We start from the raw sequence: 21,297 nt of genomic DNA on the forward strand, positions 1-21,297 counted from the left end.
GTAAAGATTTACAGCCTCGGAAACCCTGTACAGGGTCACTATGAGTTAGAACGGACTCCATGGCACATAACCACCACCATGCATATGAAAGTTGGGCAATAATCAAGGAAGACCTTAGAATAATTAATGCTTTTGAATGATGGTGTTGGAGAGGAATATTGAAAGTACCCTGGACTGTGAGAAGAACAGACAAGAAGACGTTCAGCCAGAAGGCTCCCTAGAAACCAGGATGGTGAGGCTTTGACCCTTGTACTTTCTTTGGACATGTTGTCAGGAGGGAACAGTCCCTGGAGAAGGACACCATGCTTGGTAAAGTGGAGGGACAGTGAAAAAGAGGAAGACCTTCAAGGAGACGGAGTGACACAGCTTCAGCAACAACAGGCCCAGACATGATAACAATCGTGAGGACGGTGTTTCACTGGTGGGCACAGGAGCTCTATGACTTGGAACTGACTCAATGGCACCTAACAACTAACAACAAACAAACCTTACACACTAATGAATATATTTTTTTAAAGAAGTACATTTCCTGGCCACCTCACCCTGGGTGAAACAGAGTGTTGTGTTCAATTGTTAACCAAAAGGTTAGCGGCTCAAGTCCACTTAGAGCTGCCTCAGAAGAAAGACCTGGTGACCGAGGTTAGAAAGCTCAGTCTCTGAAACTCTATGGTGCTCATTCTATTCTGACACAACTGGGGACTTTCTCCACGAACCTGACTCGGCTTGACAACAACTTCTTTGCTGTCTGTCCAAAGCTCCCACTGAGGGCTCGAAAGATCCAAATCCATGTCATTCCCTCCAATACTGTGGAAGTGGGGGATGACAATAACGAAAACAAAAATCCAAAAGGGAAGGAGGGGACTGAAGGATTGGGTGGAGGAACAAAGAAGTGGGGTTGTGGGCAGTGTGAATGATGTGATGGAAAGGTCAGCATTTGGGAGGAAAGCGAGCAGAGTGGAGACAAAGACTGGAATTGGAGAGAACAAAACAAAATGTGGGAGAACTAGAGAAAGAGCTGTCACAGGCTGGCTCCACTCTGTGTGTTAAATACAATGTTCTTAAGCCTAGACTGCAAACGTCAGGACAAGCATCCACTAGTCCCACAGTCAAGAACACACACCCACTGGCCACCATCTCTCCCACAAAGAAAGATGCTGGGAACTGGTTCAGTGCTTTTATAAAGAACGGAAAAGAGAAGCCAGCTGCAGCTCCCTGTCAGCTCAGCTTCCTTTCAACCTCTACAGCGCACAGAGCCCCAAGCTCAGCAGCTTCTACGCCAATGCCGGGCTGGCGCTACCACCGAGCCGGTAAGTGTGCGCTGATGCTGGATGTGTAGCGGTGTTTCTATTATAACTCACGTACCTTCAGGCCCCCGTCCCAAGTGTCGTGCTGTATCTCCCGTGTTCTTCCCTCACAAGTCAAATCGAAACCTGAGGCCTTGGGGATGGATCCCTGGGATCAGGACAAGTTTCTGTTCTGAACTCATCAGCTCATGGCCCACACTTGGCTCTCAGTGAAATGTAATGCTGCAATATACTACTTTCTATTAATCCTTCAGAATAAAAATCCGCAAGAAACAAGAACTCCACTTTTCTGCCCTGGTCGCTCATTCCCCTCCTGCAATCCGAGGTTTACGTATTGGCAAGCTGAGGGCAGGCTCATGGACCCCAAAATTCAGAACAGCAGAAAATGCTATTTGGGGAGTGACTAGTAACACCACAATTCCCAGAATAAATAACACAAAAGCCATCAATGGAGCTGCCATTAGTGAATTAAGTGCACATCTTACTTCACTAAGTTTTAAGCCTCAAAGATTACCGGCTGCCTGGTAACGCAGTAAAGCTGGAACTCCACGGATATTGAAGGCTCATCCTGCATATCTGCTCTGTTCGCCTTTCCTAACATTGATTCTGCCTTCAGTGATATTTACCACCCTTAGAAAAGTGGTCACTCTGTTCTGCCACTGAGTCATCAGAAGAACCGGGAATGTGCTCATTACGCTGACAAAATGTCCCATACATCCACGTCAGTTAAAGGCAATCATAATAGCAATAACCCAGCTCCTCCTTGTGCCACCCTTCAGTGTTCTTGACATCTGTCATCAAGCCCGGGCCATCTGTCTCTCCGTCCATTGCAGGGAGTCATCCCAGAGCCAGCCCTGAGGTCAAGTCTCAAAGACTTATTGACTTATCAGCATATCTCCCCCACCCTGCTGATGGTTTCCACAAATACATCCACTGAGCATCTTTTTATGTGCTGCCCAGAAATTACTGGGAGACCCAGGGGGCCATTTGGGGCCCCGTGTTTGGGGATTTGACAGGTAATGTTAATGAGGCCCACATCCGTATTTATTTCAGGATTTATTTATTTCCAGTGGAGTGTTCTGCTTGCCTGAGCAGCAAGGACTGGGCAGTGCAGAGAGAAAGGAGAGGAGAAGGGGAGCGGGGGGGAGGCCTCCTCGACGCCCCCTGTAAAGCAGCTTACAAGAGGACCGTTTACTGCCTCTTCTACAGGGACTGGCTCCGTCTGCCCTCATGTTGTCAGGTTGACAAGAGGAGAAAAAAATTAACCAAAAGCCAAATCAAATAAATGTGCGACTCATAAATTCTCCCGCTAAAAATGTACCCCTGAGGGATAGCAGGCCTGCACCGGGGAAGGTCTCCTCGCTGCTGCCCTCGTAAAGGGGTGATAAGTGAAGCTTCTCTCCAGCACCATCCCGGCTGCATCCTCCTAGCTCACGAAAGACTCTCCTTCCATCCTGGGGCATCGTGCTGCCCCCCTGCAATGTGACATCCACAGGTCCAGGCCCCTCTGTTGCTAAGCAACACGGACCTGGACCGGGCTCTGCTCGGCCTTCTACCACTGCTTGCTGGCTGCTGTATGACCCACACAAGGTTCACAGAACCACTTTCTGATGATACGCTTGCTCTTATCACATCTTAGCAAAAGCCAGCCCGCTGCCTGCCAAGGATTCAGCTTGCTAGTAGAGGGAGCATGGGGCTCCCAGTACAAATATTTGCCAACCTCTTCAAACAGTTGGTCCTGTGGTGTCTTAGGGCTTCATTATACGTTGGCATAGCTAATGTTAACTAGTACTCACCAAATAACAGGGTGTTTCATGACACCCCAGTTGCCCAGCAAATTTACATTCTTATTTGGGAATACCCCAAGGCATGTATCTTCAGAGCACCATCTTGTGGCAAAGGCCACTGCTCTCTGCTCCCCTGAGCCCAAGGTGCTGTGAATCCGAAGACCAAGAGGCAACGTCCTTAAAGTCTTGGACTTGGTGAACTAGCCCGGGAAGGAAGCAATGACATATATAAACCACTGCCATTGAGTCGACTGTGGGCTCTCAGAAACACTCCTGGCCAGAGAGGAACACTCCTTAGGGTTTCTGAGGCCATACAGCTCTCCAGGAGCAGACAGCCTCATCTTTCTTCTTTGGAGCAGCTGCTAGGTTTGAACCACCGACCTTACAGTTAGCAGGCCACTGGGTCTCCAGGCTCCAATTACAAACTAGAGACCTTAGAGGTCAGAGCAGCAGTACTCCTGAGGGTCTCCAAGACTAAATTTTTAAGGGAGCAGACGCCTCCTTTCCTCCCAACAATGAGCTAGTGGGCTTGAGCATCCAACCTTAAGTTAGCATGCCAATGCATAACCCACAGCGTCACCAGGACTCCAGTGACAAAGACGGAGGTGGATAATTTGGTGACTGCTCTTCTAAAAGATTCTAATTCGAGCCTGATTAATAGGTTAATGAAAAGGTACAGCATGTATGTTTGCCAAGGCTGCCATCATCAAGAAAGTGAAAAAGAAAAGCTCAATTTTTCTATAAACTTCAAAAACAGCCACAGTCAAAAGTTATCATAGGAACTTTCTGCTCAGATGGCCAAGAAATCCTAACAAGCATTTGCTCTCCATTAAGATGGGCACGGGGCCTGCATCCTCTCCTCAGTAGATAGGTAACCATATCTGTTGTGATGTTAGCATTTGCTCTCCATTAAGATGGGCACGGGGCCTGCATCCTCTCCTCAGTAGATAGGTAACCATATCTGTTGTGATGTTAGCATTTGGAAGTTCTGGAACCTTTGCAGCTTCCTTGACCCACGATCACTGTGCTTCTTTCCCCTCCACTGAGGAGCTGTGAATTCAGTGCATCTGTTGCTATGTTCAAACTCTCACAGGTGAAACTGCCTTCCACCAAATAACGAATTCAACTACCCTAGGCCTTGTTGTCAAAATTTGCACTCAAGAGTCTGGGCAAGAAATTCTCCCCAGGTCCTAACTGGGGTGGTCCTTTCTAATGGAAAAAATACAACAAAAAACAGAAAAAACAACAACAACAACAAAGAGTGGTATCAGTTACCGATTAGGTCCGATTGTACACTGTAAGGAAACAAATCCCTCAATGACGCAATAAGGAACCCATGAAGGTGATAACGTGTTTAAAGAAAGGGGACATTTTTATGTTTTTAAAATAAGTACAACTAATCACTGTCAACAATGTTTCTCGTTAATAATTATTTGCTCTCAACGCTCTGGTAAATTAGGTTTTTTTCCTGCTTGGGTGATAAAAGAATTGATTAGTTGTCACTTGTAGGTGCTGAGTGACACCCATCTGAATTCCGAGGGACCCTTTTTGCTGTTTTGATTCCAGAACTGTAGTCATTTTGACTCAATTTGGACTTTGAGTGCTGCTGCCTTGGTCCCTGGAAGTCTGAGCTGGCATTCTAGAAGCATCCCACACCCATGCACACACACACACACACACACACAAGGCAGGGGCAGTCCTTTCCAAAAGGAGACCCTCCTAACAGCAGTGGTCCTGCTTCCCATCAATCAACTCCAGGGAATGTAGGGACCACAGTCACCCTTTACCGCTGCTTCCTCCTCCCACATCGCAGCTCATAAAACTTTGTGTCAGAAGGTCTCACATCTCGAGAATTAATCAAGAAACTCGGAAAATACTCTATGCACCCACTTCTGATGACTAATTTGGCTTCTTTGTGGCAAAGCACTAATTTTTTTTGTCTCAATCAATTGGCGCAGTATTCTCTCCTATTAATCACGGGGCTGGGAGAAAGTCCAGGACCACGATTTGTGAGTGTAAAGCAAAATTCAGTAGAAAGGCAAACCCGTGTTCTCCAGGAAAGGTTCCAGTCAGTACTGAAACAAAGAGAGCTGGAGAAGGGGAGGGGGAGGGGAGAGCAGCAGACACTCCAGAGGACCCAGGGGGAAGCCTTACAAAGGGCTCCCCCAGAGCAGGAGGAGTCTCAAAAGCTTGAGAAGGCCAAACACAGCTGCCAGGACGATGCACTAAGCGGGTCCACGGGAGCCTGGGCCAGATGGATCTGGTGGATGGATGTGAACCGCTCACAGCTCGACAGGGAGGATTACTGTGGTCAGGAGAAGACAGATTGAGGTTTTCTTTCCCAGGAAATGAAAGGGAAGGTCCCGGAATGGCTGGGAAGACATAAGCTTTTGTGGAGAGCAAGAAAAAGACCCTCAAGTTCCCTCTCTTCACGCTCAGAAACCAGAGAAAGATGGAGCTGTGCCAGGCCACAGAGGGACGCGTGGAGTGAGGATACCCATATCCCCAGTGCAGGAGCCCAGCCTCCCAGTGAAGGGTCTGTACCCACTTACAGCCTTCCTTGTGCTGTCTGCTCCAGTCCTGGCTCCAATCTGCCTGCCTGGTCCTGAATGCGCAGCCCCACACCCAGGGCACCCCCATCCCCCACGGTCGACAACTAACTGTGCCTTATCACATTGCTGATGTGGCCAAGGACACAAGGCTCATCCTGGCTCTTCTTCAAGGTGCCAGGGCCATAAGCCAGCACTCCCCCTCCCCAAGCCCAGACGCCTCAGTGACTGCTCTTCCCACTCCTGGAAACAGCCTAGAGCCACCAATGGCGGCTTCAAGAGCACCAATGGGGCAATGCAGGGGATGCCAAGGAAGGTTTCTGAACACACTCATGGAGGGCAATGGGGAGAGCGGCACTTTGTTTTGGAAAGAAGCCTGGTCAAGCTCTGGCTGTGCTGTGCCTAACCACATGCCCATGCTGTGAAAGAGCAAGATGCGAAGCAGTTCTGGCCCACCAGCCCACTGCACATGGGGCACAGGGAGGGCAGATGCCCATTGAAGTTCAGCAGGACGCAGGCACTGCCCCAGCCTGAGCACACCCAGGCACTGACTGGTGTCCCAGGTCTTGTCGGGACCCAGAGTCAGAAGGGAGCCCTTCTGGAGCAAGCGTGCAAAGCTGGGGGGCCAGCAGGATCCTTCGGTCATGGGTTTCCTTCCTGCATTCTTTTACAAAGGGAAGGTTTGCAGCAGCCCTGCACTGAACACATCGCAGTGCTAGTTTCCAACAGCGCGTGCTCACGCCGGGTCTCTGTGGCGTCGCATGTAGCTCATTCTCACAAGCTTTCAAGCTTTCTCCTAACGCTCTTGCCCACTTCACAGAGTACAGCAGAGTGTGCCACTACCTCAGAATCCCATGAAGTGACCAGAAACTGGGCCACAGTCAGTCTGAGTACGCATTATGCGGAATGTGCTTGTGTCATGAGATTATTTCTTGCTTATCTGAAAGACAACTTGAACCGGGGCATCCAGTTTTGTATTGGGCACCCCTAGTGAAGACAAATGTGAGTCCCTCACACCTTTCTTCCAGCCCCATTTCTTCATTGCAAGGGCTTTCCTTCCATTATCTCCCTGGGTCCTCTTCCCAGGACTAGGACCTGGGCCTCCTTAGCTCCACCTCATGGGCACATGGATTTGTCACTGAGTGTGAAGGGGCTTAGGAAGTTGGTGACAAAGCCAGGGTGCACAGCCCTGACCCTGAGCCCAAGGCGCTAGATTTAACATGGGACATTAGGTCCTGACCAATTTTCAACTGATGAGCTCATCAGACTTAGTGACTCTGATGGGCTCCCATTGTTAAATCATTATCACCTTTTGAATAGTTCAAGAGTCTGTGTGAAGGTGACATTGATCTCTTCTCTAGGGTGAGTAATGCAGACTCTATGTGGCACTGGAGGGTCAACACAGGACTGCGAACCCAAGGTCAGCAGTTCAAGCCCAGCAGTTGCTCCTTGGAAACCCTATGAAGGGTCACACGTCACTGTGAGTTGGCACTCAACAACCACTCTACAGCAGAAGAGGGTGCTCAGAGCAAATGCGAGTGCTGAGTGTGAGGCAAAACTCCTCTCAAGGCCCCAGAAGCTAAGAATGGAAAGCATTGGAGGGAAAATATTAAAAATAAGATAGATTCATTCTTCTTATATTCATGTTCCAGACCTATTAATTTCACATCTAAAGGAATCTTTGTTCGGCTGCAAACGGTATCGAATGCTCCTGCTATGGGGGCTTCCTGTCCTTAAAAGGCTAAGATAATACGGACTGGGTATTCTTTTCCAACACATAATTCATTTAAGTCAAAAATGTTCTCAAATGGCTTTTTTTTTTTTTTTTTTTTACTTTTCTTCAAGTTTATGTGCATCGTGATCCAAGAAGATATAAATTACCACTGGGAGAAGGGGGCGAGACTACACTCTCCCATGACACAAACACCAAGATTTCATTTTCCCGATACTTTTATTTTGCTGCTAATAAAATTGGGTGGTTAAACCTCCATGGTAGAGTATGAATATAACACCAGAGTTAAGCTTTAACACCAGCAAAAACTCTATTAAAATGCTGCCCCAGAGACTGTACATTTGAATTCTGGCTCTGCTGGTCAGGGTGGACTTGAAAGCTAAGAAGGAAAGTCCCTCATCTTCATGGACAGGTCGCACAGAAGGGGATTGAGGCTTTTTGTTATTGTTGTTGTTGTGTGTGTGTGTTCCTTTAGACTGACTTCCTGGTGGAGGAGAAATACTATAAAGAAGTAAGAAAGGCCTGAACAAGTTTGCACTGACCTAGAAGAAGAAAAGAGCTTCGGAGCAACAGTGAGCGTGCATGTGTTTGCCCCTAAATGCTTGAACACCACAGGTAATGGAGAATCTCCAAAGGAAACAAGTTCAATGGCATCTGTAAGTTGGCTTAATATGCATTCCATTATGTGGAAACCTCTCCAGAGAAGCAGCGACACCAGAGATGGAGGCAGAGATGGGGACATGGAGAGAGGGAGCAGTTGAAGACTCTAGACTCATGGAAAGAGAAAGGCTGTGTGCTGGCGGCCAGGAGGCTGGCTTGCAGAACGTGCCCTTTGGTTTAAATGATTACATATTCCTGCGTGTTTTTGTGTACTTCCAAAAAAGTCCCCCCCAAAACACAAGGAATACAAGCAAAAACTGTCGAATGATGATGCACAGAGGAGAGTGTAATCATTGCAATGAAATGATGACTGTTAAGCCGATGTTCTCCCATGTAAACTATCACTTAATTCACAATAAAAACTTAAAAAAAAAATGCATTCCATCAAAAGAGCTGCTTTCTGAAAAATGAACATGAAGAAGCAGTCCAAATTGTTGGGGAAACAGAGGTATGACCCAGAATGTAGCACACCTGGGTTCTAGAACCAACTACTACCCCTGGCCTGGGCTGGACAGTGTCCTCCCAAAACCTCAGAATGTGATCTTATTTGGAAATATTGTCTTTGCAGAGTGATCACAGAGGACAGGGCTGGGTCCTGAACTCAAAGTCCCACGTCCTTACAAGAGTAGAGTCCCAGAAAGCCAGCCACCCAGGCACACAAGGGGAGCACCATATGACAATGGAGGCAGAGAGCAGAGTGATGTGCCTACAAGCCAAGGAGCCCCAAGGGCTGCTGGCCACCACAGAAGCTGGGAAGAGGTCCTAAGGGTCCTCGTGGGGAGCCTTCAGAGAGAAGGACTCTGCAGACATCTCGGTTCTGAGAGAATCCATTTCTGATATTTTAGGGAGTGTAGTTTAGGAAACTGGCCAAGAGTTTAATCCAGTGTTTATAGAATTCACCTACAATTCACGTTACAAGAAATTTTAATAGACTTTTGGAATAGGGGGTTGACAGCATTGCATTTTAGATGAGAGGGTTTCAGAAACTGCCCAGGAAAATTCCATTAGCTTTCAATTCAATTTTCCCATGGACTTTTCGAAGCATCCTCATCTTGCCTAACCGGTAGCATGAAAATTAGTCAAACGCATTTGAACTGATTAAACAAAAGAAAGAAAGAAATGTGGAGACAGACTTGAGAAAGAACAAGCTACCAGACAGTAAGAAGACATGGAAGGAGGTGGGAGCTCACAGTTGCATTATCAAACTTCTTCTGGTCTTTGAATGAAGGCACTGAGCATATCCAAACTCCCACACGCTCGCGGAAAAGCTCTTCAATATACATTTTACTAACACAATCAATGAATTTAGCAAAGATGTGTTTAAGAAGAGAGTATTTGAGGATTAGGAGCAGGTTTTAGAAATGAAATGGAGGATAAGCTAACAAATCTATCAGAAAGAAGATCAACAACTTAAAATTTAAACCAATCTTGAGCATATATTTGAACTTGGATATGCAGAAATAGTGCACAAGTCCCTAAGGTTTGGTGATACACTCCGAGGATCAACAGCCCTACAGACAGTTAAATTACTCAGAAAGCCGGGGAATTTATCAAACATGAATTTCAAAGTGGATTCTGGCCTCCAGGAAAAAATGGCAGTGCCCATTACTGTACATACAAAATAAATGTTGTTTGAGAGCTCTTTCCACTATTTCTCTTTGACCACAAATTGGCTAAAGATTTTTGATTTGCGTGAAGTAGGACAAAGACCACATCCCCTTTGATAAAAGTAGTCTGGGTCCAAGTTGTAGCAAACTATTTACAAATATTTAAAAAGGGAACTGTTGGCCTCTTAGGTACAATGCAAAGAAGTCATGTGCACCATTTCACGTCTCTTGGTGCATTATTTATAACCAACTCCAATTTGAGAATGTTAACATTAAATAGGTTTCACACATGGAAGAAATTCATACAAACCCATCATATATTATGAATGAAAATTATAACAGCTCCGCTCAAATTGGTTAAAGCAGATGGGCTACAGTAAAATGAAGTATGCAATAGTCCTCAGAAATGTAGATGATATTTAGCTCCTAAACTCAATATTTATTTTATTGATCTAAAGAAATGTTAACTTCATCTCCCGTTGACAGATACTTTATCAAACAATGCTCTAAATAACAGAATATTTCATTGCTAAGTTGACGAAGGAAGTGAGTGCCCAGACTTTGGTCCCCAGAATGAGGACAGAGGTGGGCCATTATTCCCGGGGCAGGCTGGACTGGGCTGCCAGGTTGGGTGTGGACTGACCTCCACTTTGAGTTTCCGTTTCCCTTCTTCACCACTCCCTTCCCAAGTAGAGTTGGTTTCCAAGAAGACAAGGACTCCACTTGCTGAAAATGGCGCCCAGGGTTCCTTAGGTGGCAGGCTCTGGGAGATGGGAACCCAGCTCTAGTTTCCTCACGCTTTGGTCTTGTGACTGAGAAGGCCAAGCTGACTTGTCTTTCTCACACAGATGTCCCGCTGCCACTGAGACATCTAGACTGTGCTGGCCCTAGCCAAGTGCTTCAGCTACACTCAGAATGTCCACACACTGACCCAAGTCCCTCATGGTAGGCGTCAGAGGAAGGAAGGATGGGGTGAGAGCGCTGTCTGCTATTTTATGTCTTTTCTTCTATGCATTGAGCCACGTTCTCAGTCCCTCCCCACCAGCAAGACCAAGAAGAGCTGTTTCCCTGGCCATGGTTCTCCTTCAGTTCTCCAAGGAAGTCAAGCACAACTATTTACAAACTTCCAGCACCTGGGCCCCAAGTCTTCAGACAATCACCCTCACTCCCTCCCTGATGCTGGTGGTTGTCTGCCGTGGAGTCGGTTCAGACTCAGAGAGACCCTGTGTAGGATTTCCAAGACTGTAAATCTTTACAGGAGCAGAAAGCCTCATCTTTCTCCCTCAGAATGGCTGGTAGTTTCCATTTCTGCTACTCGTAACCACTACACTATGTTCACGGCTTGTTTAAGCCAAATAAGCTTCTCTCAACTGGAAATCGCTTCTGCCCAGACAGGACTCAAGGTGATGGCACCTCAACAGTAGGGACCACCTGGAAGGAACACCCAGCCAGGTGGGACATATTTCACTCCACAAGCACTCTCACGTGCAAGCCGTCTTTGATCCTCAGACCTGTTCTGCAAGGGAGGCTGGGGAGGAATTAATCAATGAATGCAGATGAATTTATGAGATGGCGAGATTGCAGAGTAACTTGCCCAAGGTCACACAGCTAATTACAGCCCCAGTCTTGCGACGCCAAGCACATGTTCCCTCCACCAGTTCACACGGTCCCCTGGGCAGAGGAGGGAGGCCTAGACCAGGGCCCCACGGCACAGCCTCTGAGTTAAAATGCGTTTATCATCTTGCCTAAGTTCTGGCCCCAGCTTTCCCACAAGAAGATCATATCGCTGGAAAAACGGACCCGCGCAGGTGGCGAGCATGATTTATTAAATTTTCTCAATTTCATGTATTAGGAAGTTCCTCCACACGGGAAATTTTTCTAAATATTGAAAACATATGTACATAGGACAAAGCTCAGGGAGAGAAAAAAAAAAAAAAAAAAACGCTTATTATAATACATCACACATAATAAATGCTTTTTTAACAAAGTCTGTATGAACTTTCCACATTAATCAGAAGTGAATGCTGCAGAATTCTATATAATTAACCAGGAAGTCATATTACAAGTGATAAATATCACAGACAATAAAGCGAAGCGAACTAATATTGACCCTGAGTGCTCATTAATAATGCTGGGTTTTGATGGTCCACCACACAATTATTACTCTGTTAATTGAAGGGTCGGGTTTCCCAAAGATTAATAATTAGACTTACGGTGACCAGTTCATCAGATTTTATAAATGGCAAAATCGACCCTGCTTGTCTTCCTAAAAATCTGACTCTCAGCCCTTTGGTTTTCCTGCTATTCTTGTGTCCCGAGCTATTTCTAAGGGTCTCTGGGAGAGGAGCTAGCTGTGCATGATCAAGGCTTAAGCCTTTGCCACTGAAGGGGGACTACCTTGGGCACATGGGGAGAATCAGCTGAACCAGCAGCCTCCATGATCCCCAGTATCAACATGGCCCCAACCAACTACCATGGTACCCTAAGGAATTCACAAACCCAAGTCCCCAATTTCCAGATACGCAGACACATGGAGAGGTAGACAGTCTATCCACGCAGGTCAAAGTCCTCCCTCTCCATTTCCGTGACTTTTTTGACCAATGAGTTGCTATGTGACTTGGACAAATTCTGAATTTCCTCTGCCTGTGGCGATCTGGCCTCCTGTCTTTGCTCTCTAGGGTTGCTATAACAGAAACACTGCAAGTGGTGGCTTCAGAAAACAGACGTGCATTCTCTCATGGTTGAGGGGGCCAGATGTCTGAAGGGGTCAGGCTCTGGGGGAAAGACTTGATCATCAATCTTGTCCTGAGTCAAGGATCTCATCTGACTTGGATTCATAATTCAAGCTCATGGAAATAACCGCCAAGAGCCCAAACAACGTGTCGCATTAGGCAAATCTACTGCAAAAGACCTCTTTAAAGTGTTCAAGAGCAAAGATGGCACTTTAAGGACTAAGGTGGGCCTGACTCTTGCCATGGTATTTCTAATCGCCTCAGATACCTGTGAAAGCTGGACAGTGAATAAAGAAGACAAGAGAAGAATGGATGCATTGAGTTATGGTGTTGGCAAAGAATACTGAAAGTGTCATGGATACACAAATCTGTCTTGGAAGAAGGACAGTCAAAAATGACCATCAGAAGCAAAGATACTGACTGAGACTATAATCTCAGGTACTTCAGATGTGTTGTCAGGAGGGATCAGCCCCTGGTGAGAGTCAGAGTCCTGCGTGATAAAGGAGGTTCAATGTGAAAAAGATGGACTGATACAGTGGCAGCAACAAGGGGCTCAAATAGAACCACAACTGTGAGGAGGGCGCAGGGCCGGGCAGTGTTGCATTCTGTTGTGCACAGGGTCTCTCTGAGTCGGAGACAACTCGACAGCATCAACCATCGACAAAGGATGAACTCCCTCCCTAGTTCTCCTCCCTCTCTGTGTACACTCATTTAAACTCTTTGGTATTGAATAAGCGATTGACTCAAGAGACCACCAAATCCTATAGATTGCACCGTGCCCAGGATGCACACCTCAGATAGCGAAATGGAGGACAATTATAGAGTACTGAAAATCATGGCCCCGCCAAGTTGACACGTGCTTGCAGGGAACACGGTTTAATCCATGACATCTCATTTTTGCAATTGGACTGTCCACCTTTGTACGACAAGTGCTCCTGTGTCCTTCCATCCTGAGCTTGCCCAGTGGGGCTTCCTCCCTCCTTCATCCCCCTCTTCTGGACCCAGAAACAGCCCACGTGCAGCCCTGCATTTTGTCTCATCTCCCCATGCCCAGCAGGCAAGCCCATGCACACCCTGTGAGCACCCAGGAAACAGTGAGGAGCACTATCCACTTGGCAGTATGGCAGGGAAAAGATGGTCTGAGTACTATCCAGAGATGCAGCGGCAGGCCGGTGGAGCCTACACAAGTGGCCCAGATGTATGAGAGAGCTGAAGCGGGGTACAGGTGACTCCCCCAGTGGAGAGCAAAAGACACCACCTTGAAGAGTTGAATATGACTCTAGACTTCAGGATGGCACAAAATTGGAAGCAACCTAAGTGTCCAACAATAGGGGATTGGTTAAAAAGTTACGGCGTTGGTGCTGTTAAATACTGTCAAGTAGTGACCCTGTGTAGGGTTTCTGAGGAGCAGCCGGTGGGTTTGAACTGCCAACCATCCACCTATCTGTTAGTGTTGTTAGTGAACAGGTTCTGACGCATATCACTCTCCATACAGCTGGTCCTGCGCCACACTCTCAGTCACCATGTCCGAGCCCACACTGCAGCCACTGAGTTAGTCCATCCCATGGAAGGTCTTCCTCTTTCTCACTGACCCTCTACTGAGCCACGCATGATGGCCTTCTCCAAAGGCACAATGTCCAAAGCATATGAGATGAAGTCCCACCAACCTCCCTTCTAATAGCACCTCATCTGTTGTGTTGTTAAGTGCTGTCAAGCCGGTTCCAAATCATAGCGACCCTGTATAGGATTCCCGAGGAGCAGTTGGTGGGTTTGAACTGCTGATCTTGTGGTTCACAGTCCAGTGCAGCGCCACCTAATAGAACACTGTAAAGTCACACTGTAATGAGTATAAACAGTCTGTGCACCTCACTCACAGGGTATGGGAACATGTGCTGAGAGGACAAATGTCAGGTTTGGTTTGATTTTAGAACTTATGCAGTTCACGCCCACCAACGGCTCTGCTGGAGGGAGAGGTGTAGCAGTGTGCTCCTGCCCACACAACCCAATGGTGCAGTGGGCTCAGTGCCACAGGCTCTCCAGGAACCAGAGTCCACTCTGCTGCAAGGCGTTCAGATGTGTCAGATTTTTCTAAATGAATCTGGTGTAGCAACCTGAAATGAAGGGGAGGGAGGGAGAAACAAGCAACCTGGTAGGAGGGTCCGTGGTCCCAGACATCACTCCCAGAGTCCCCAGACGCATGCAGTGTGTCAGCCCAAGGGCATTCTGGCCACCTCGGACCCACTGGGCAGCACAGGCTGGGGCCAGCTCTGGTTCCCTGCACCATTTGAGCGGCCTTTCTCTGACCATAGGGAAAGATAGAGGCATTTCAGAAAAGACACGGGTGAGTGGGGGGTTCAGATGCTCCTGGCTCTGTCCTCTTCTTCAAGGTCAGCTCCAAGTACCCTCCTTCACTCATTCCTCCTACATGCGAGGATGTGGCATCACTGATGCAGTCCAGATTGGAAGCAGAGGCCCACAGGTGACAGCCCCACATCCGGTGACCAGTCTCTTGGCTGGCTTCACCTTTACTTATGGCTCCTGCCAAACGGACTGTCCTCCCATGTCCACTAATGAGCTCTCATGGAACTCGGACAGAGTTCCACCTTTGGGAGCACCAGTCACTTCCCAACCCATTCAGAAAGGCCAGGGGCATTTTTCAGACGCCTTTGTGGGGTACAGAAACCAACCCTGTGCCCTCTGCTCCTCTTCCGTGACTAGCAGCTGCAGCTGGTTTCAAGCAGCATTTGATTTTATGTCTTGTTTTTACTTCCTCCCTTGTCTTTCAGGGTAAACAGTTCATGTTAGTCTAAGAGGTCAGTTTATCTGCGAGAGGCCCACTGGCGAGTCAGTTTTAAATGACTCCGCCTTGCCGCACCTGAGAGTGGCAGGCTCACCTGAGACCTCAGGAGGAATGAGGAGTCCAAGTGTCACAGCAACATGAAGGTGATGAGGGGCTGCTTTGCTGACTACAGACTGCTCTGCTCGGTACACAGTCCTTTCTCAGAGCATCCTGCCATGTAGTAATTATTTTGTGTTCAGACAAATACTTTAATTAGGAGTCATAAAGGGTTTCTGAAGAGTGAATAAGTAGTTTCATCCGCAGTAAACTCATAATAAACAGACATTTCTAAACCAAGGAGCTGCCCGTGTACAAGCCCTAACTGAGCCAGAATCTTTTAAGTACGAGCTAAATCGGGCTGTGTAAAACAGCGTTCCAGGATGCTACAAGACAGGGACAATGGCTCAGATCACCTCTAGGTCCTTAAAGAGGAGAGAAATTAATTGACATTTGGTGGATATTAAAGGTGGAGGCATCCCTCAGAATGTGAAAAATTCCACCAATATTATCTTAACTCCTAACCCTGACGATTACAAGTTGTTTGGTTCCCCGATGTGACAGAATACAGGTGAAAGCATTCAAGCAAAGTGGCTCTATGAGAAGAGACCTGTGTGCTGGGTGGCAGCAAAGCTGAGGAGCAAGGTGATGGGGAAGGCTGCCTCTGCACAGAGCCGTGTGCCCTTCCCTCCCCTCCAGTGAGGGAGCAGGGATGGGCTGGCCTCAGCTCCAGGGGCTCAGAAAGCGGCCTTATAATTGGGCAGCACCTACTTCCCTGGATCCTCCCACAAACTGTGTGCTCACTGCCTTCCTCCAGGCTGGCAGGACAAACAGCCTGGAGGCCCACCACACATTCCACTGGGGTTCTGGGCACCATCTAGCTTCCCTGCTGGCTTCTCAGATGCTGGTCTTTAGTGTCAGAACCCATGAGAATCAGTGGAGCCTTGGGTGGTGCAAACATTAACACTAGGAGAGGTTAGAGGTTCGAGTCTACCCAGAGGACCTCAGAAGAGAACCCTGGTAAGCTACTACAGAAGCATCAGCCATGGAAAACCCTAGAGTACAGTCTACTCTGACACACAGGGGGTCACTGAGACTCACAAGTAACTTGCCGGTAACTGTGTTTCGTTGTCTGGGGTCTTTAGGGTTGTGAGAGGTGGCGCATCTTCTACTTAACCTCCAGATTCAATGTCCCACCACCACACACACACACAGCATCCAAAGTTCTCCAGCCCAGCTCCCAACCCCTGCAAAGTCCACTCCCAGCCTCGGCATGGCAAGCGCCCATTCCACTGTGAGCTCTGTCTGGTAAGACCTGGTCTTACTGACCTTTGATCCTGGGCCAGAGTTGGCACCAAGTGGGCAAACCATTGCAAAATGAACAGAACTGAATTTCCTAGGTCCTGAAATTGGCACTATTCAGGCTGAGTAGAGCAGAGACCAAGCCCAGATTCCATCATCCAATGTGCTGGGTCTGCCTTCGGCCCTGCCAACATCAAACCAACCAAACCAACTTGCCAGTACCAGTCTGATGCATTCTGTTTTGTCAGGATGTGATTGCAATCATTGGACAACTGCCAGTTCACGTTCGGTCACCAAAAGGAACTCTGGTCACAGGTGCACCCCCATGGATGAGGGCTCATGCATGGCGAAGACTGTGAGGCTAGCGCAGGACTGTTGTACATAGTGTGGCTGAGAGCAGATGACATCTAAAGACAGCCACGTGAACAAGGTCCACCACTCTCAGCAGGAGGTAAGAGAGGCTGCTCTGTGTGGTAGAACCCAGGAACATTCTGATACACACAGCCATCAGCAAAGACAGGTGACCAAGATCTGGGCTTGGTGGGAAAAGTGTGGGTCCCACCTCCTGCACTGCTCTGGGAATGTAAACTGGAGCAGCCACTGTGGAAAATTGGGTCCTAGGAAAGGAGACCAAGATGGCAGACTAGGCAGATACGCCTCTCAGACCCTGTGCTACAAAGATAGGGGAGACCAAACAAAACACACAGAGATGCAACGCTGGAATCCTGAGCTTCAGAGGAAAGCCTGGAGAAGAGGAACAAACAGTGACTAGGAGGAGAAATTGAACTGGGGTGGGTAAAAGAAGAGAAACAGGCTGGTGAAGGATCCTTTAGCAAGACATGGCATGGCCATTGTGAACTTTTGCTGGCAACTTCAAGGACCAAAGTTTGGCAGCAAAGATTTATAAGGGGAGCTGACAAATGGACAGGTGTACTTCTTTCTTGTTCCCCAAGAGCCCCTGCTGAATGAAGATGTGACCAGCCTCCACCCTCACCCTACTGTCTGGGAATTTACAGCACAAGGTTGTGCGCCATGCCAGAGTGAGGTGGGCTGGCACCAACACGGCCGCCTTGACACCTGGATCTGAGTGGATTCTGCTCCAGACACACATACCCTAAAGTACTATCAGATCAGTCTTAAACTGGCCCAGCCCCTTGCAACCCTTCGGTGCAGATGGACACAGCCTGGGCCTTTAGGAACTGCCTTTAGTGCTGGGAGCTCTACCATCTAATCCCATCACAAACACCCAGTGAACCCCTAAATTAACAAGGACCCCAAGAGTTTTCTTGCTCTTTTCTCATTGCTGCCTTTTAAAACAATTTTTCCTTTATTATTATTATTATTTTAACCATTGCTTGTTTTCTTTGTTTTATTTTCTTCCATGTGTGTCTTCTTTTCTTGTCATGCTAGAATGAATATGGAAATCATGCCTATATCACCCAGAAACAATCATACCCTCTGCACTCCACTCACTGGGCAAGAGTAAATACCAGCTCCTATACCACCAGCAATGTGAAGCCAAAACCAGCAAATCCCACCAAGAACTGAAATGTATGAATGGCAAACAGAACTGGGCCCATGCTCCTATTCTCTAAGTACACACCCATCAGTAAGCAACACAGAATAATCCATTAAATGCATACACAACACCACAATGTCTCAGGGACAACAAACAATTTCAGTTCACACGAAGAACGAGAAAGTGCAGTCAATAAATGTTTCTGAGTGAAAAAAGGAAGTGTAAATATTTGAGGAAGAACTCAGGAGAGTAATATTTAGGTACTTTCAACAGGTTGAGAGAAAGATAGAGGGAAACATGGGCAACACATAAAAAAGAAAAGAAGAAATCAGGAAAATACTTCAAGAACAAACAGACCAAAAAATGGAAATTCTAAACTAATTGAAAACCTACAACATGAAATTCAGAAGACCAATTCTAAGATTTCATAAGTGGGCAATACATTCAAAGGGCAAAGGAGCAGATTTAATCAAGAAAAGCCTGAATTAGTGAGCTCAGAGATATATCTCTTAATGCTAGTGAACAATCTGAGAAAAGAGGAAAAACTCCAAAGACTAAGATTTATGTGCGATGCCATGAAGAGGAATAACTTACAGGTGACTGGAATTTCAGAAGAGGAAATGACGATAGAATCCAGAGAGAAAATCGGTGACAGCTGATGTAAAAAAAACCTTCTCTAATATGATGGAAGATGAGAAGACATACATTCTAGAAACCAAGATGACATCAACCAGGATAGACCCCAAAAGAAAATCAACAAGACAAATCATAATAAAATTTGTCAGAATCAAAGACTCTCGAGAGCAGCTCGAGGAAAACAAAAAGTTACCTCAAAAGGAGAACCAGTAAGACTAAGCTCTGATTCCTCAGCAGAGACCATTCAGGCAAGACAACAATGGAACAATACGTATAAAACTCTGAAAGAAAAAAATTGCTACCCAAGAATCAAATACCCAGCAAAACTGTCCCTCAAATACAACAGTGAAATAAGGACATCTGCAGAGAAAAATAAATTAAAGGAATTTGTAGTAACCAGATCAACTTTACAAAAAATACTAAAGGGTATTTATTTGGATAGAGAACCCATAGTAGCAGACAACAATCTGAGATTAATAAACATGATAACAACACCCAAAATGCTATCCACATATAGAAGTATTTAAAGTGAAACCAAAAAGACAGAAAATAGGGAACCAAAGATACCAAAGAGGGAATAGTATAAATATATATGAGGAGTTGAGTAAATTTAATAATAAAACAGACTTAGATAGGGAAGAAATTAATAAATTACAGAGTAACCACAAAGAAAATGAATATACCGTCACAGAAACATTTTAAAAAGAGGAAAATCAGAAAGATTTAGTAAGTATTAAAACAACGACTTGAAGACAATGAAAAGAAAACCCACAAAACAAAACAAAACAAAATGAACTCAGCACAGAAAATTACAAATAAACCAGCAGCACCACAAAAACACATGGCAAAATGACAGTAATTAATCCTTACCTATCAATAATGGCACTGAATGTAAGTGGATTAAATGCACCAGTCAAGAGACAAAGCGTAACAGAGTGGATAAGAAAAAGGGATCCCTCAATATGCTATCTACAAGAGACTCACCTTACAAACAAAGGCAAAAAGAGACTAAAAATCAAAGGATGGAAAAAATATACATGAAGCAAACAGCAATCGAAATTGAGCAGGAATGGCAATATTAATCTCTGATTTAGGCTTTAAGTCAAACCCAACATAAGAGAAAAGGGTCAAACCCAACATGATTAAAGGGTCAATTGAACAAGAGGACATAATTATAATAAATACTTATGCCTCCAATGAAACAGCTTCAAAATAACAAAAGAAAATCTAATAGAACTGAAGAGATTGAGAGCTCTACAGTAATGATGCTTTTGTGGTGGTGAAGTGCTGTGGAGTCGGTTCTGACTCATAGCAACCCTGTAGAGGGTTTCCAATGAGCGACTGGTTGAGTTTGAGCCACTGACCTTGTGGTTCAAACTGACCTTGCAGTCCAGTGCTTTATCCCACAGCACCACATAGGAGATTTTAATACATCACTCTTGATGACGGACAAAATAACTAGAAAGAAACTGAACAAAGACACAGAAGATCTAAACAAAATCAACCAACTTGATCTCATGTACTAATACAGAGCATTCAACTGAACAACAGCACAACACACATTCCTCTCCAATGCACATGGAAGGTTCTCCAGAATTGACCACATGCTAGTTCACAAAGCAAACTCAATAAAATTTAAAATATCAAAATCTGCAAAGCAGATCACAACACTATAAAATTAGAAATCAACAACAGGAAGAAAGATCTATGTTAAAAAAATAAAATACATGGAGACTGACTAACACCCTGCTTAAAGATACTGGATAATGGTGTTGTCAAGTGCCGCTAAGTCGGTTCTGACTCATAGAACTTCTGTATAGAGTTTCCAAGGGGTGGCTAGTGACTTTCAACCACCAACCTACAGGTTATCAGTCAAGTGCTTGTAACAGAACAAATGGTGGCGGTGGTGGTTATGCGCCATGGAGTTGTTTCCAACTCATAGCCACCCTGTATAGGGTTTCTGAAGCTGTAAATCTTTATGGGAGCAGAGAGCCTCATCTTTCTCCTGTGGAACCACTGGTAGTTTCAAACTGCTGACCTTGAGTTTAGCAGCCCCACTCGCAGCCACTATGCTACCAGAACAAATAAATGATATAGTTCCTTGAACCAAATGAGAATAAAAACATTTGCATACCTAAACCTTTCAGACACAGAAAATCAGTGTTCTGAGGCCATTTATAGCAATAAACATACACAGCCAAAAAAGAACAAAGAACCCAAATCAACACTTTGACCCAACATCTCTATCAATTAGAACAAAAGTGACAAAGTAAACCTACAGCCACCAGAATAAAAGAACTAATAAAAGGTAAAGCAGAAAGAAATTCAATCAGAGACAGAAAAACAATAGAATCAACAAGACAAGAAGCTGGGTCTTTGAAAGGATGGAAAAAAATCAACAAACCATTGGCAAATCTAACCTAAGAAAAGGAGAAGATGCAAATAACATGATTTCGAAGTGATATACGTGATGTAACCACAGAATCAATGGAAATAAAAAAGGGTCATAACAGAATCCTATGACAACTGTTCTCCAACAAATTTGAAAATCTAAAAGAAATGCACACATCTCAGAAACATATGACCTACCTAAACTAAATATGCAAAGATTTAGAGTTAGAAAACCAAAAGGG

This window comes from Chrysochloris asiatica, unplaced genomic scaffold (assembly GCF_000296735.1).
Source record: "Chrysochloris asiatica unplaced genomic scaffold, ChrAsi1.0 scaffold00105, whole genome shotgun sequence".
NCBI classification, from domain to species: domain Eukaryota; kingdom Metazoa; phylum Chordata; class Mammalia; order Afrosoricida; family Chrysochloridae; genus Chrysochloris; species Chrysochloris asiatica.